This window comes from Aulostomus chinensis, chromosome 1 (genome assembly GCF_037954235.1).
Source record: "Aulostomus chinensis isolate RoL2024-O1b breed Wild chromosome 1, RoL_Achi_v1.0, whole genome shotgun sequence".
Classification (NCBI taxonomy): Eukaryota; Metazoa; Chordata; class Actinopteri; order Syngnathiformes; family Aulostomidae; genus Aulostomus; species Aulostomus chinensis.
The window spans coordinates 65,269,880-65,284,037 of record NC_141320.1 but is presented as its reverse complement, the minus strand read 5'-3'; the positions used below and the strand labels follow the sequence as shown (position 1 = coordinate 65,284,037).

Genomic DNA, 14,158 nt, shown 5'->3' with positions numbered 1-14,158 from the left:
TCCACCCGCCAGCGAGACACCATTTTCCAGATCCATCAAGATCTTGGATTGGTCATCGGGGGCTGAACGAGGGGATGAATCTGGGCTCAAGTCAGTCATGGAGACGGACACATTCACATGTTATCTCGGCTTCGGGGGTGTCAGGAGCATTCAGATGGAGTTAAAACAGCGAGAGGCTGTTGGGGGGGGGGGGGGGGGGCTCTCGCTCTGCAAGTCAGACAGAGAAAGGAGAATGATATATAAAGACAGTGGAGCAGAAATTCCCCAAACAGGAAGGAAGGAGGTTGATTTATTAGAGAGGAGACAAAAAGAGGCCTGGAGTGAAGAATGGAGGGGAAATAGAAGCACAACATGCAGAGGAAAAAGACACGTAGTGGCCTACTCCTGCTTCTTTGTATTTGCAGTGCGGTTATGATACTCTACATGACAAGGACGGACAACTTTAATCAAGTTTCAAACCTGACTGTCGTTCCTAACCGGAGAAAAGGAGTAAGACACAGCAGTGCTGGGGAGGGATGTGGCGTCTGTCACCTTCCTCCTAAAAAACTAGAGACAGAAATAGGAATGTCGTGCTGGAAGCCACGATTCCAACACTTACAGTAAAGGCCTGCTTGTTCTGAAAGTCACTCACAACTCTGCTATTTTTGCAAACTGGGGCATCCGTTTCAAGTTTAGCGATGTGTTTGGGGTAAAATGCATCAATGAGTGAACATTTACGGACTTTTTACCTGTTGGAACACTCAGAATCCAGAATGGCGCACGAATATTTCAGGACCCAACCCCTCTTTTCTTGTTGATTAAGTGAAGAACACAAATAGCAAGTGCATAATGAGAAGGTTGAAAAAAACAAACCGGTAAACACAGCCGACTGTGTCACCATCAGCCTTGACCTGTACTTTCCTCACAGGAGGTCAAACTGAAGGCGAGGAGCTGGAAGAAGGGAAGAGACGAGGAAGGAGGACAGGAAGGAGTCGACCTAATCCACAGATTTGACTTCACCGCTGATGAGACGTGCGGGAAATGAATCCTAATCTCAGCAGTGTGCTAAAAAGACCCTGAAAAAAGGAAAGAAAAAAAAAAAACCTCGCCGATCTGAAAATGAGGCCAAAGAAAAGATAACGGAGAATAATCTGCTCTCACCGCGCTGGACCTTTAGCTTCCCCTATCATCACCCTTCATTATATCTAGAGATTATGAAGCCCGTTCAAATATTCCACACATCTGGACACCTTTAACAGACTGTTTTTGGACGAGCAGCACGACTTCATTAATCCCACTTAAAATCTCTTAACTGCCGGTGAGATTCTTGAGCTACTGGTGTGAAATCAAACACGCGCTGCGGATGTAATCAGTCTATGAAAGGACAGAGTTATCAGTTGTTATCGCTGCCGTGATACTGCTTCTGACAGGGAGATTATCCTTACGATGCACCTGCAAGTATGGCAGTCTCATGGTATTGTGGCTGCAAAAGACACACGCACTGCTTCAGATGCTGCAAAAGTGAATTTTATTCACATTTTAAATCAGAATTCTTCATCTGAATGATTTCTTTGTCTATTCAGACATCTCCTCTTCACACGATCTGTTTTACGTACCAGACGAAAACCTCCTTTTCTGTTTTGGGAGCATCTAAATGGTCACTTTGTTGGACTCGGGTGGAAAAGGGGGATCAAACGCCACCAAAACTCAGGTTACAGCGGTGAGAGGGCATCTAAAGGACAGCAGAGCAGCTGCTGAGGTGATTTCACATCCTGTAATATCTGCATCAACGTCACTTTGAAGTTCGACCGCCCGAAAAGAAAGATTCAGTGTGGGGGTCCGCTAACTCTGCTCCCTCCCCTTTAACATCGCCCCACGTTTCTTCATCTATAATTCACACAGACAGTTCTCTCCCCACACACCACCACACTCCAACACACACACCCCATCAGGCTCCACACACGTTTGATACATCAGAGTGGAGGTGAAGGGGAATCAACGATGACGCGGGGAGTAACGGTGCCTCTCGAATCGTGACTCTCCTGTCATGCTATCAACTCCTGATTGTGTTTGGAGTTGTTAAGAGGGAGGAGGCGGGTTTACACCTCCGCACTTTGTTCAGAGTGAGAACAGGGGGGTGACAACTCTGCAGGGAAAGTGGCTCATTAGAAGAGTGTGGAGCAGACGATCCAGGAACATTTGTGTGTGTGTGTGTGTGTGTGTGTGTGTGTGGTGGGGGGTATTTCTGGTTGTAGAACTATTTTGAAGGAAAACACATAAGATTCTCGTCCTCTTGAATACACGTTAAAAAGAACTGGTCAATTGGCGCACGAATGCCTGGTAAGTGACGCTGTAATCTGGGATTTGTTAGTGCCCAGAAGGACAGTCGGTAAACATGGCATCTGTCCACATGGAGGCATATTCATTTGTAATCTGGTCAGCAAACAGAAACAGCTTCCACGTGTTTAAAGAATACAGCTAATAACTCAAGCAGTGGATGGAACGGAGGTGAAACACCCTCCGCCTGTCCATAATCTACATTCTCCAACAGAGTCTCTCAGCCCGGCAGGCCCAGGTGCAGGTCTGGGCACCCTGAAGGCGACAGCTGCACTTTAAAAGCATTACAGAGCATTAACTTCGTCAATCGACAAGCTCAAACACATCTGTCAAATATGGCGCCTGCAGGCTACGATATTACGAGTGGAGAGGGAAAATCTGCAAAAGTTCGGTTGCGTGTCTCAGTCAATCTTTGCATATTTCTGCAGCTGAAGGGGGAGATGCAGTGACGATCAGAGCAACGTGTGAGCTCCTAAAACAAGTCAGGTTGAGTGCAGTTTTGCATGCAAATCCCTCTTCTTGCATCAGAAAACGACTCTGAATCAGCAGTGCGACCGCTTAGATTAAAATCCTCCATGTTCCCCTTTGAGATATTTTTCACTTTGCCAGCATAAAAAGTTCACAAAGCTGACATGACATCACCGACACACTGGTGTGTGCTGCAGTCCTTCCCCCAAAAATAACAGGCTGTCTGGTTCATTCAGCACCCTCGGTGGCTCACCTCAGCTCTGACACCCAGCTGCATACCCATCAGCCATCACTTCTAACATGTTGTGGCATCCTGTCAAAGTCAAGGGTGGCGTCTCTCCTCCAGTTTGTCTCTGCAGGGCACCGCGCTCGCACTTTTGTCTCCGCTAGGTTTCAAGTGCGAAGACAAACGTGGCACACATGGAGGAATCTGCAGCACACATGCAGTACTCGAGGTAGTACTGGTTTCAGCTAGACTAGGAGGGCGTGTACATTTTCAAATGCGTTCATGAATTCAGGGTCCCTGCGAGTAAATAATGAGTCAATATGACAGATGCCAGGATATTTGTATTGATGAAGGAGGCAGGCGGTTCAGCAATGCCCCCCCCCCCCGTTACAAATGCCATTTCTGCAACGCCTACATTCGCCCGGTCGACCATTCAAACCTCAAGCTGGCACCAGCTGCAATGTTGACTCCAAAACAATGTCCCTCTCACCCACAGAGCCGCCACAGCCTCCATAACAAACCGTGCAGGATTCATCAGATAACTGTGGAGGAGGATGGAGGGACAAGTCTGCACTCGTGACCCCAAAAACAAGGACAGGGAGAGGGGACAGGTTAGCCCCCTCCTCCTCCCCCTGCGCCATGACACGTCATCCCAAATTGGCTCCCAGGGGAAGATGGTTCGCCCGAGAGCTGCACGGCAACCATGAAGGCAGACAGAGATAGAGAGGAGGGGCGTGTGAGTGTGTGTGTGTGTGTGTGTGGGGGGTGTTACTGTGGATGTGGTGGATGACTTCTGGCTAACGTTTACACACAAACATGTACCAGAGATATGAAAGCAGGAAGGTACTGCGATATCAAGGTCAGGTGACGTTATATCCACGATATGCATGGAATCCCGATCAAATCAATAACTCACAACCTAGATCTTTGGGAACATCAGGCCTCATTCATGCCCACGAGAGAAATTACCCCTAAATTTTGTCTTACAGTCGTTGGAAAGACTTTCATAGGAGAGAGGCAAGAATCAGGCTTTGCTTCTTGTCTGCAAGACTAAATTGAGGGTTAACAGCTGTGCTAAGGTGAGCTCGGGCCTGATTTCTATCAACGCTGCACAGACTGTGATGAGTGTGCGAGGAGAATCTGGACAAAAAAAGAGAAAATGATGAAATCAATATCACACTCAGGGCTCCTAAATTCATCAGTGGTCTGTATTCGCTGCACAGCAACGCCATCTGAAACATTTTCCAGCTTGTTCTGATGTCAGATTGCTGCTTGTCACCTGCCTTAATGTGCTTAGGGAGAGGCATCATTTCTGCTTTGAAAATATTTCACTTAGAGTTATTGATCCAGCAATCTGTGAATATCTCCCTCCCATTAACTTGGGGGGAGGCTGCAGTTACGCTGTGCATGCTCAAATTCATCAAGATCTGTATCTTGGTGCCTGCATAGCACTTCAAGGACTCCGTGTGGACAAACATAGCCTCAGTCGATACATCTTTCTCTCTATCGCAGCTCCAGGGCTACGTGGGGGAGTTACTCATGAAGAGGGAGACAGAAAATTGATGACACACCAAAAAAAAAAAGTTGGAAAGACGTTTCATCAATCCATCACCACGTGCTCGCATCCACTCTGCCACTCATCCTCCTGCTCGACCCAGCAAACGCCTGACAGCTCGCTCTGTCAACACCGGCAAGCAGAGCCATGTGTCCTGCAGTCACGCTGCTTGGTGTCACTCCCACTAAGAAACCACCAACAATCTGTTGGCTTGGAGCTGCTGACCGCCAACGGCTGCATGCCATCGTGGGCCTGAGCCTCTAAATAGATCATGAACACCGTTGTTCCAGAGAGGAGGAATCGCTGAAGATCAGCAGCAGCAGCAGCAGCAGCAGCAGCACAGACGAGGTATTAAAAGGTCACAGCCCTCTGGCGTGTCACACTGTAATTTCAATATGTCAACAAATACTCAAAATAATTAGCTTCTCTGCAAACAAAGGGGAGATGCAGGGTGAGACGATGGAAGGATCAGGTGATGCATCTACTTCGTCGCTGCACTTTCTGGCAAGGAACGCTGCAGCGACGATGCGATTCTTACCTGGTGGGGTGGAGCCGTTGTCCTGGTGTTTAGTCTGCAAAGATGGAGGCAGAGGCTTCTGGAGAAGAAGAAAGACAAGATGAGAGGCAGGAAAAAAGAGCAGAGAGGAGTCATAGGGGCAGTGCGCACACACACACACACACTGAGCCAACCGGCACGCTGGCTCATAGAAAGGTTGTCCCTCCTGTCTGTCTTTACAAGCACAATCCATGAAACGGGTATGGGTGGTGGGGGATGGGTGTGTGTGTGTGTGTGTGTGTGTACACATTAATTCATGTTTGAAAGGGATATGAAGCCCAGAGGGAATCCAGCTCTGAGCTACAAGACTACCCAAGAATTTTTTCATTGCGTTTATCTCATCCGTGAAATAATTTGAATGCATGAAACATATAAAAATGACAGCAAGTGTGTGTGGAAAAGGAGGGTGTCAGGCTTCCCCCGTGCTGAATAATTGCTCTGTCCTGAAGCTCATTTGCAGGCACGGCCAACAGCGGCAGCAGTGAAACAAAGGCGGCTGAGAGAGAGAGAGAGAGAGAGAGAGAGAGAGAAAGAGAGAGTGAGTGAGGGGGGAAAGAGGGTCTGAGGAGAGGAGGGAGACTGCAGAGGCCAGACGAGCAGAGCAAAAACCTCCGCACCAACGGGCGACTGCTGAAAGCCCAATTCCCTGCTCATTACTTCAACCTCAAACCACATGAAATGGAATATATTTATAGTGCAGAGCCTCACAATGGTCCCAGTCTGTAGCGATCCGTCAACTACCAGAGATGTCAAAGTCCTGAATAAATACAAAAATAATGAGCTGGGAGAGGAATTCAAGGAGAGACTGCGTGCTCATTTGGAGAAATGGACGCCAGAGAAACAAACATACACGAGTGAGAGAGTTTCATCCCAGGATAGCGACACCCAAACCAATAACTGTGATAACCAATTCCCTGTGACTGAAGTCTTCCAGGGAAGAATAACTCTCAAAATAAGGACAAATGTTTTCATGACCTCAAAAATATTTGCTGGAAAGCGAATCAGACTCACAAAATGTCATATGTTGAGTTGTTTTTGTTGTGCATTCATGGGTCTCTCTGCAGGACTCAAGAAACCTACCAGGCCGAATTCCATCAAACTTGGTGAAAGGATGTAACACGGACCAAGGAAGAAGCCGTTCACTTCGGGGGCAGAACAGATTGACAAAGCAAAAATGGCACTTTTTATTTTTTACATTGGGTTTGGTTGAGGTCGCCTTGGCAGAGGTATGAGTTCTCCAAATGTCCTCTCAACTGTGAGGGAAGGGCAGCGTGACCACGACTGGCCTCACAATAAACCACAGAAATGTTCCCAATAGAATTAGCATTTCAAAGTCGAATTCTCATTAACGACAGTCGAATCAACCAGTTAGCAGCAGCGAGTCCCACACACAGGTGACATTTCCAGCAGAACTCTGGTCACTCACTGAAGCAACAAAGTATTATTAAGGACCTCTATTATGAACGAGAGGATTTATAATGCAATCACTCATTCTGCATATATTTGACATTCGAGTATTACATGAACAGACATGAAACATCTATTAAAACCACTGGAGCAAACCAGAATGACCAGCCTGATGTCAGGAGACACTCCCAAGATGTTGGCCACATCTCACAGAGACCACTGAGGTTGTAATGAGGCTGAATCACCCAGGATAGAGTCCTACTACGCTTCCCAAAACCACTTTGAGAAATTAGAGGAAGAGCGGGTGAAGAGCAAGCCAGCGCTCCTCCTTTCATCCAAGCTCACATCCTCTCTAAGTCCAGGCTCCAACCTGCTAGAATTTGATGGAGAGTCGAGGAGAGTCTAGTCAGAAGCAGCCTTCCGCCCGGCTTGATTAGAGAGGCGAGGCCTGGACCAGAGCTGCAGCGCCAGCTAGCACAACATCTAATCACCTCTCTGCTTTCTGCTGCCAGATAAACAGATGCTAGCTGCGCTAACGCCAACCTGCCAGATCACACACTGCGTTAGCTTGTGTTTGAGCAGGACATATGGACGGCTAGATATCCGGCACGCCTTTGATAAACAGTCTGAGAAGCTGCTCCTACTGTTCTGAATGAAGCTGAGTGACTTCGTCAGAGTAGTTGTCAAAATTAAAGTTCTTACTGGTGGATGAGTCCATTCAAAATTCGTCTTAGAAATAAGTGAGAGTGTCCCTGCCAAAATACGTCACGCCAGTGTTTGGCTTCTTCTTTTTTCAAATGAGGTCCACATTGTTTTTGCGTGACATTCGCTCACAATAAAACCCTCTGTCTAATCTCGTACAAAGGGGGGGGGGGGGGGGGTGCTGCAGCTGTTTAGGTACCTGCTCCCCTGCAAGCAGCGCCAATATCAGGATTAGTGTGTGTATGTGTGTGTGTGTGTGTGTATGGATCAATGAGTGTAATCTGCCTGGACCCCTTCATCCAGATTTGGATGAGAGATTTCAGAGCTGGACTGAGAATAGAAACGATATAAAACGCGTCAGAAATTACGGCGTCTTCAGCAAAGAGAGGAATTTTTAACTTTTAGCCACAAGACATCTGACAGCATCACCGACACCACCTTCAAATCTACGACCTTCATAAGAAACATAAAAGTAATTCGGTTTGTCATTCAAACAACAACAACAACAACAAATCTCTCTATCATTTATCGGCATTCCTTCCAACTCACAGTATTTTTCTCCCAATTGGGACAGAAATCAAGAGAATTTGAGGTGATAATACATTACATTTTTTTAAAAAAAGAAACCAATTCTGGAAAAAAAACAACAACATGTATTTATAGATCATGATCTGATATTTTTAGGGTCAGATTGCTGATTCTAAATCAAGTTTCCTCCTTACGAGTGAAGGTGGGGGTCCGGGTTAAAAACCTGCCTCCAGTTCTTTCGTCTAATTTCATTCCCATCCACCATCACCACATCTTTTCCTGTAGCTGACGATGAAAAATCAGAGAAGCAAAGCCGAGACTACGTCAGTGGGACTGTGAGCCTTCAGTCAGTCAGAGCGCTGTTAATACTTTCACCCCAGACATGGACCTCGTAATCGCTCGTCCTGGCAGATGCACGTTAAGAACCGAGGCTTGGATCAGCAACAGGATCACGAGAGCCGGCTCTTCCTAGCGGGAGGCTCCAGGTTTGGCTTGAACTGGTCCGAGATGCGGCGCAATGGTTTGGTATTTGCCTCAAACGATCTAAATGAGCCTGAAGCCAAAGGGGAATCTGATTAGCTAAATCCATGCTAATGTAGTTGTCGGTTCAAATGTTACCAGCCATCATCTGTCCCAGGATCAGTGCGCCGCGTCAGTCGAGCACCAACCATATCACTTCACCAGCTGATTGTGATTAAGATGTTGTTTTCTTTGCCGGGAAAAGCATTTGATTCTTCATCCTCGTTGCTCGATCCGAGCGGCTTCTCGTGTCAGAGGTCAAAGGTAAATCTGCTCACAGCGGCGAGACGCTGATCCTCTCCATCCCCTCGGAGCCGACCACAGACGGACACCAGAGCATGACTCAGCAGCGTCGTCCTGCACCTCAAACTCTGGGTTTAGCAGTTGGAAGCAGTTTTATGTTCAGTTTTGGGACCCGGTTCAACCACCCAAGCAGCTCCTTTGCTGTTTATTCCAAAACTAACTCCACCGCCGGAGCTGACTCGGTCGTGGAGGCTGCTGCTGCTGCTATTACAGAACAAGAAAATGCCAGTATTTGCAGAAATATATCGATTATGTTTTTGTTTACAATGAACCCTGTCCCACTTTTGTTTTTTTGTCTGGTTGATAGAAAAGCTTGAATGAATTGTGCTCATTTATTATGCACTCCTGATAAACGCCTTTCAACAAATGCTGCTTTCAAGCTTGGTGCTTTATTTACCGTGACACCAGATTGACTTTATTTATGTTTTGGAGGAAATAAACGAGCTCTTCAATGGTAATGACACAATTAGCCATCAAGCTAACAGCTGCTCTTTGCTATTTCAGTGAGTGAATCAAAGCTGGTGAAAAGCACTTGAGAGCGTAAGTGCTTTAAGAAAAAAAAAAAAGAGAGAGAGAGAGACATTCGCCAAGCGGTCTCAATGGTGAAGTCATGATAAGACAGAGCGTGGGAACACAACAGCTGGACCACCGCTGGATACGGTGAAAGCATCTTCAGAGTAATCCTTCCCGTCGTCCTCCCTCCACTCTAAACTATCATTCCTCTCTGATATAAGCAAGACAGGAAATTCCACAATAGGCCTCTGAGGAGTAAATCTGAGCAGAAACGAAGAGGAAGTGGAGGGACTCTGTGTGTGTGTGTGTGTTTTACTACAGGAAAAAAAAAGGGGGTGGGTTCACGCTCAGGAGCATGAACACTGCCAACCGTTTTTATGGACTTGAATAAATACGAGTCCGTCTGAGGGTGTGTGTCTGCGCTACGATGGAGTGTGTGACGGCGTGCATTAACTGTCTGCTGCAGCGTCGCGTGCGCCTGCTAACCACAGGGTGTAGCTGAGGGCTTTGAAGCACCCTGGGCTGAACTACTGTACAAGATTACCGCACAGAAAAATAATACAACCCAAACTTCCCCGCCGGGAACGCCAGCATCCCTATTAGGATGGTTAAAATCAAGGTTGTGCCTGGATTATCAGTCGGGATTTAGAAAAGGAAGAGAGTCAAAAACCCTCCAACGCCCTGACGGACGCGTAACTGATCAACCCTCAAAGTAATGAATGTCAATACTGCTTCGTACGCTGTCTGACTCATTATGTGACGCTTGTCTGGGGAGAATAAAAGAAGCAAACAAATAATTCAGATGCAGATTCCAAATGTCAGAGATGATGCACTCCCGCCTCCGGGGCAGCACAAACCACATCCCAATGATGAGCAGAGGATCGGATGTGCTAACGGAGCACCACACAGCACTGCTCTCTCTCTGCGCTTGATATCTGCCTCCCTAATAATCCCGTCTGTCGGCGGATGGTTGAAAGGGCAGGTTACCAGCGAGAGGAGGTAAACGTCTGTAATTTGTAGCCGCGACGTCCCCGGTTCTAAGCTTTTTCCTGTCCATGAGAGTTCTGAGGCTCCTGCCATCTGCTGTAAATTAGCACCTACACAGGGAGCGCTGGGATCTGGGCACCAGTGGTCAGACACTGGGGTTGGGAGTCTGAGGCTCCAAGGACAGAGAGGGATGAGCTCCAGGCCAGGCAGACCAAAGATGCTGGGAAGATGCAGGTTTTATGATCCAACACGTTGTGTCACAAATCTCAAGTTGATTCATTGTTTCTGAACAACTGAAATTTAAAAAAGTACTTCATTTGACTGATGTGGGACAATTCTTTGATTTCAGTGAGTTACCACATCTGAAAATACTGAACTGAGCAGAAAAAACTCATTGTTCATGTTCGTCAATTTATAGATCTCCAACAGGTTTTCCTTGGATGTCAAACCATGATTTATTTTTATAGAAAAGCACCAGGGGCTAGGCTAGCCCAGCTAGCGCGAGCGCGAGTGGACATCCTCAGTAGTTCTTGTACTTTGCGCCATGAGGTGTAGTTCTGCTGGAGGATTTTTTTTTTTTTTTTTTTAAGAGGATATGACGTATAAAATGATGGGCGCTGAAATCGTGAGGGATCAGCGTCATCGCTCTCTGCTGGAACTCTAATAACTGCTCAATTATATGATGATCAGATAGAATAAGAAGCGAGGATTGCTTCCAGAACAAGAAGCACTGAACAACATGTCCTTTGGGACTCAACTTGTGATGAGTCACAGTTTCCAGCTCTTGGAAACAGGGACGACAGTGTACCATTCAACAAGATGTTCATTAAAAGATATTTTAGTCCAGATGTTGTTGTTTTTTTTGGGTTTTTTTTTGCAGAGATGAGAGTGAGAAACAGCAGATAAGTCGCCGTGGAGGAGAGAGGACACACGTGTCACTGAGAGGGAGCGCGGAAGTTTCTGGAAGTCATCAGAGGCAGGCAGGGTGGAGGGCCCAGCTGCTTCTACTGCACAGACCGAGGATGTCACACATGGAAGCGTGCGCACACGCACACGTGCACACACACACACACACACACACTCTAGGTATCCAAGTGTGAATGTGGGGCGGACAGCAAAAAAAGGGCGCCAGCAGAGAGCCAGATCCTGAGCCAGAGGGTCACTGCTGCCGCGCACACACCAGTTAGTGTAAACACCAACAACTTGACTCAGGAGTCAACAAGCCTTATGGGACAAGTGTGTCATTCAGGCTCTACATGGGAAACCGCCCCGTCAGTAAAACATCCAAAACAAGCAAGCCGGCGTGTTTTCCCTCCTTCGCCAATCCCCCAAAAAAGAATGAGTCATTGTAGGAGGCCCTGGGATTGGATTTTTTGGCGGTGCTGAATGGGGAAAAACTGTAAGCGCCACCCTCATGATAAATGTTATGTTTTGTCGTCTTTTTTAGGAAAGAAAATCTCAAACCGCCACCGAGGGATCATGCAAGTGGCTTTGGAGGAATTTGAGACTTATGGATATATTTGTCCAAGGATGAATTTATTTATATGCATATATTGCTTTCATGCTCCGTCTAAAGTGGCGGATTTTCTTCTCAAAATAAACCGCCCGCTGGGAGTAAATGCACGCAACGCCGACGCATGCGCTGCAATATAACAGATGCAACGTCAACTCAAACACGGCGCCTTGCAAACAGCAATTTCATAGCAAACAAGTGTGTAACCCTTCCGCTTTCCTGCTCCATCAACAAGAAGCACCTCGTGCAACTCTTAAGTGCCGGCTATTAGCCTAAGTGATGCTGAGACGTCGTGGTTACAGAGGTGGATGGAATAATATGAAGGCTGGGGATGATGGGGGAGGGGTTTGATTCCTCGCCAGCAGCTTCCATTAACAAAGTAGGAGTTATGATCCCAGGATAATGAACTGACATGAGGTTTCGTGTGGTTAATGACATCATCCGGCACTCACCTTTAGACCTCCATCTCTGGAGATGCTGTTATGTCCTGTGATACTCAAGGCGTGGTGCCTATTTGTTAATTCTGTTAAGGAGCAATCAAAAGGACTAAAAATAATGCAGTTATTTTTATGGGTGCTGCTACTTTGTTGCCATGACACTCAAACCAGTCGCTATGGCTACAGCTCAACGGGGAAACGGAGTCAGCGGAGGAAGGACGACCCCGAGGACGGCCGTGGAGGGAACTTTGTGGGCGCAGAGGTGATGCGGTCGCGAGGAATGAGGAGGGTTGGCGAACGGCTCCAGCAGTGCTGAATGATCTAAAAGCAGATGAACAGGCCAAGACGGGACTTATATTTTCAGGATGTCGACAGATCGGAGGATGCAAAAACCACTGGTCAGCCTGAAAGCTTGAAACGTCTTGTTTTGTCCAATCTACAGTCCCAAAATTCAATAAGAAAGAGAGAAAAAGGAGCAGGTCTTTGATTAAGTTGCTTAAATCACCGCTCAGTGGATCAAAAATACCCACAAGTGCACTAAACTTAGGTTTCCCAGTGAAAATGTGATGAGGGAAGCTAATCGTGTGACACACTCGTCCCTCTCAGCTTTTATTATTCATGTCCTGCAGAAGTGATGATGCAGACAGATCGCCAGGTGAGTTCGCGTGTCACGCGGCATCTCAGCATCCGGAGAGAAACCGACTTTACACAACCAGACATACAAATATGCAAAGACAACAAAGTGAGCGGCGTGCAGACGCGGTCACATGCTGATGGAATGATGCTCAACCAGACTTTCATTACTCAGATATGGATAAAGATTAAAGTCTGTTCTGCTGGTGAGTTGATGGGATGCCGCCCAGAGCAGGAAATAGCAGGGCTTGAGAACATATGAGAGCTACTGCTGATAAAATGCATTCCTGGTCTGAGACACACGGCTCTGCGCCGGATTAGAGGCGAGGATATGAAGAGATACGAGCTGGCGGGAGAACTTGAAACGTTAACGATTTCCTGTTGGCATCAGGAGGATTTTAGTTTGGGACTAAGAGGGGAAGATGGTGATGTTTGTCTGTCGGATTACAACCAGGATGCTGATTTTCACCAAACTATTAAACCTCGAGGGCAGACACGTTTGACAAAGTGAAAAATGGCACTTTTTAACATGGAGTTTGGTTGAAGTCTTCAGTGTCCAAGAGCCTGAATGACATCATAGCGCCTTGGTGGAGGAATGCACTCCGTCCTTAATCTGCGTTTGCTGAATAGTTGAGCAAATCTCTCCACCCTTGAGAGGTGACATTAAGAAAAGATTATGCAAAATATGCAGAACAATCAAAGCTTTTAATGAATGCAGCCATTTTTCCTGCATGTTTTTCTAACTGCTTGCAGCGCCGCGCAACCAAACACCGAACTGGACGACCAAAAAAAGATCTGCCTACTAAATACAGGGTACATGAAGCAAGAAGAGGAAGTTCCAGCGGCGCCGGCTGCCAAAATGTCCTCTATTATGTCATCCTGGAGGTGCAAGCACAAGCCCACACGCAGCAGCCGAGGTGCAGCCACTGGGAGACTAAACCAGCCCACTCAAACAAGTGGGAGCCAGCGTGTAAATCACAGCGAGGAGATTAACTCATCTGAAGCTTCTTTGGCCGCTAGAGTGAAGGGTCAGGCAGAAAAAGAGTCTATTATGCAAGGGTCCATTGCCTTCGGATGGAGGGGGTCACCCACTTCTATGGATGACCCCGGTGGAGGGAGGCCTCCTTTTGCCTTGATTAGGATGCAAAGGTGGCGATCAGCGCGGCGGGCCCTGAGGGTGCACGGGTGTTCCTCCTTGTAGCGAGGCATCAGCCTGAGGTGACCAGCAGATGGTAGCGGATTAGCATCAGAATGTGGGCATCTACAGGGGGGGCGGGGGCGGGGGTCCTCCGACAGGGGGGGGTAAGAGAGAGGAGGCAAAATCAATAATTGGCAACCCATGGGGGGGAAAGACAAAAGAGACGGGAAAAGCTGGTGGCTTTCAGGAGAAGCAGCTAATTAGCGACTCTCCCTGGCAGCACGCAGCGAGTGCTGTGTCTGACATGTGGAACTCAGAACCTGAATGCAGCAGAAGCGAGGAGATAAGAATCAGCTG

General features: G+C 47.3%; 1 protein-coding gene across 3 annotated transcripts in view; it reads right to left on the bottom strand.

Moving 5' to 3' along the window:
- LOC147272770 (uncharacterized) overlaps positions 1-14,158 on the bottom strand; it is a 39,378-nt gene that overhangs the window by 20,156 nt on the left and 5,064 nt on the right. For 2 of the 3 annotated variants that reach the window (XM_086201034.1, XM_086201043.1), the window contains exon 2: positions 5,104-5,161. The gene's annotated coding sequence lies outside the window, so the exon portion shown is untranslated. Of the gene's footprint in view, positions 1-5,103; positions 5,162-8,376; positions 8,774-14,158 lie in introns of those variants that run through there. The other variant, XM_086201025.1, reaches the window with a different exon arrangement.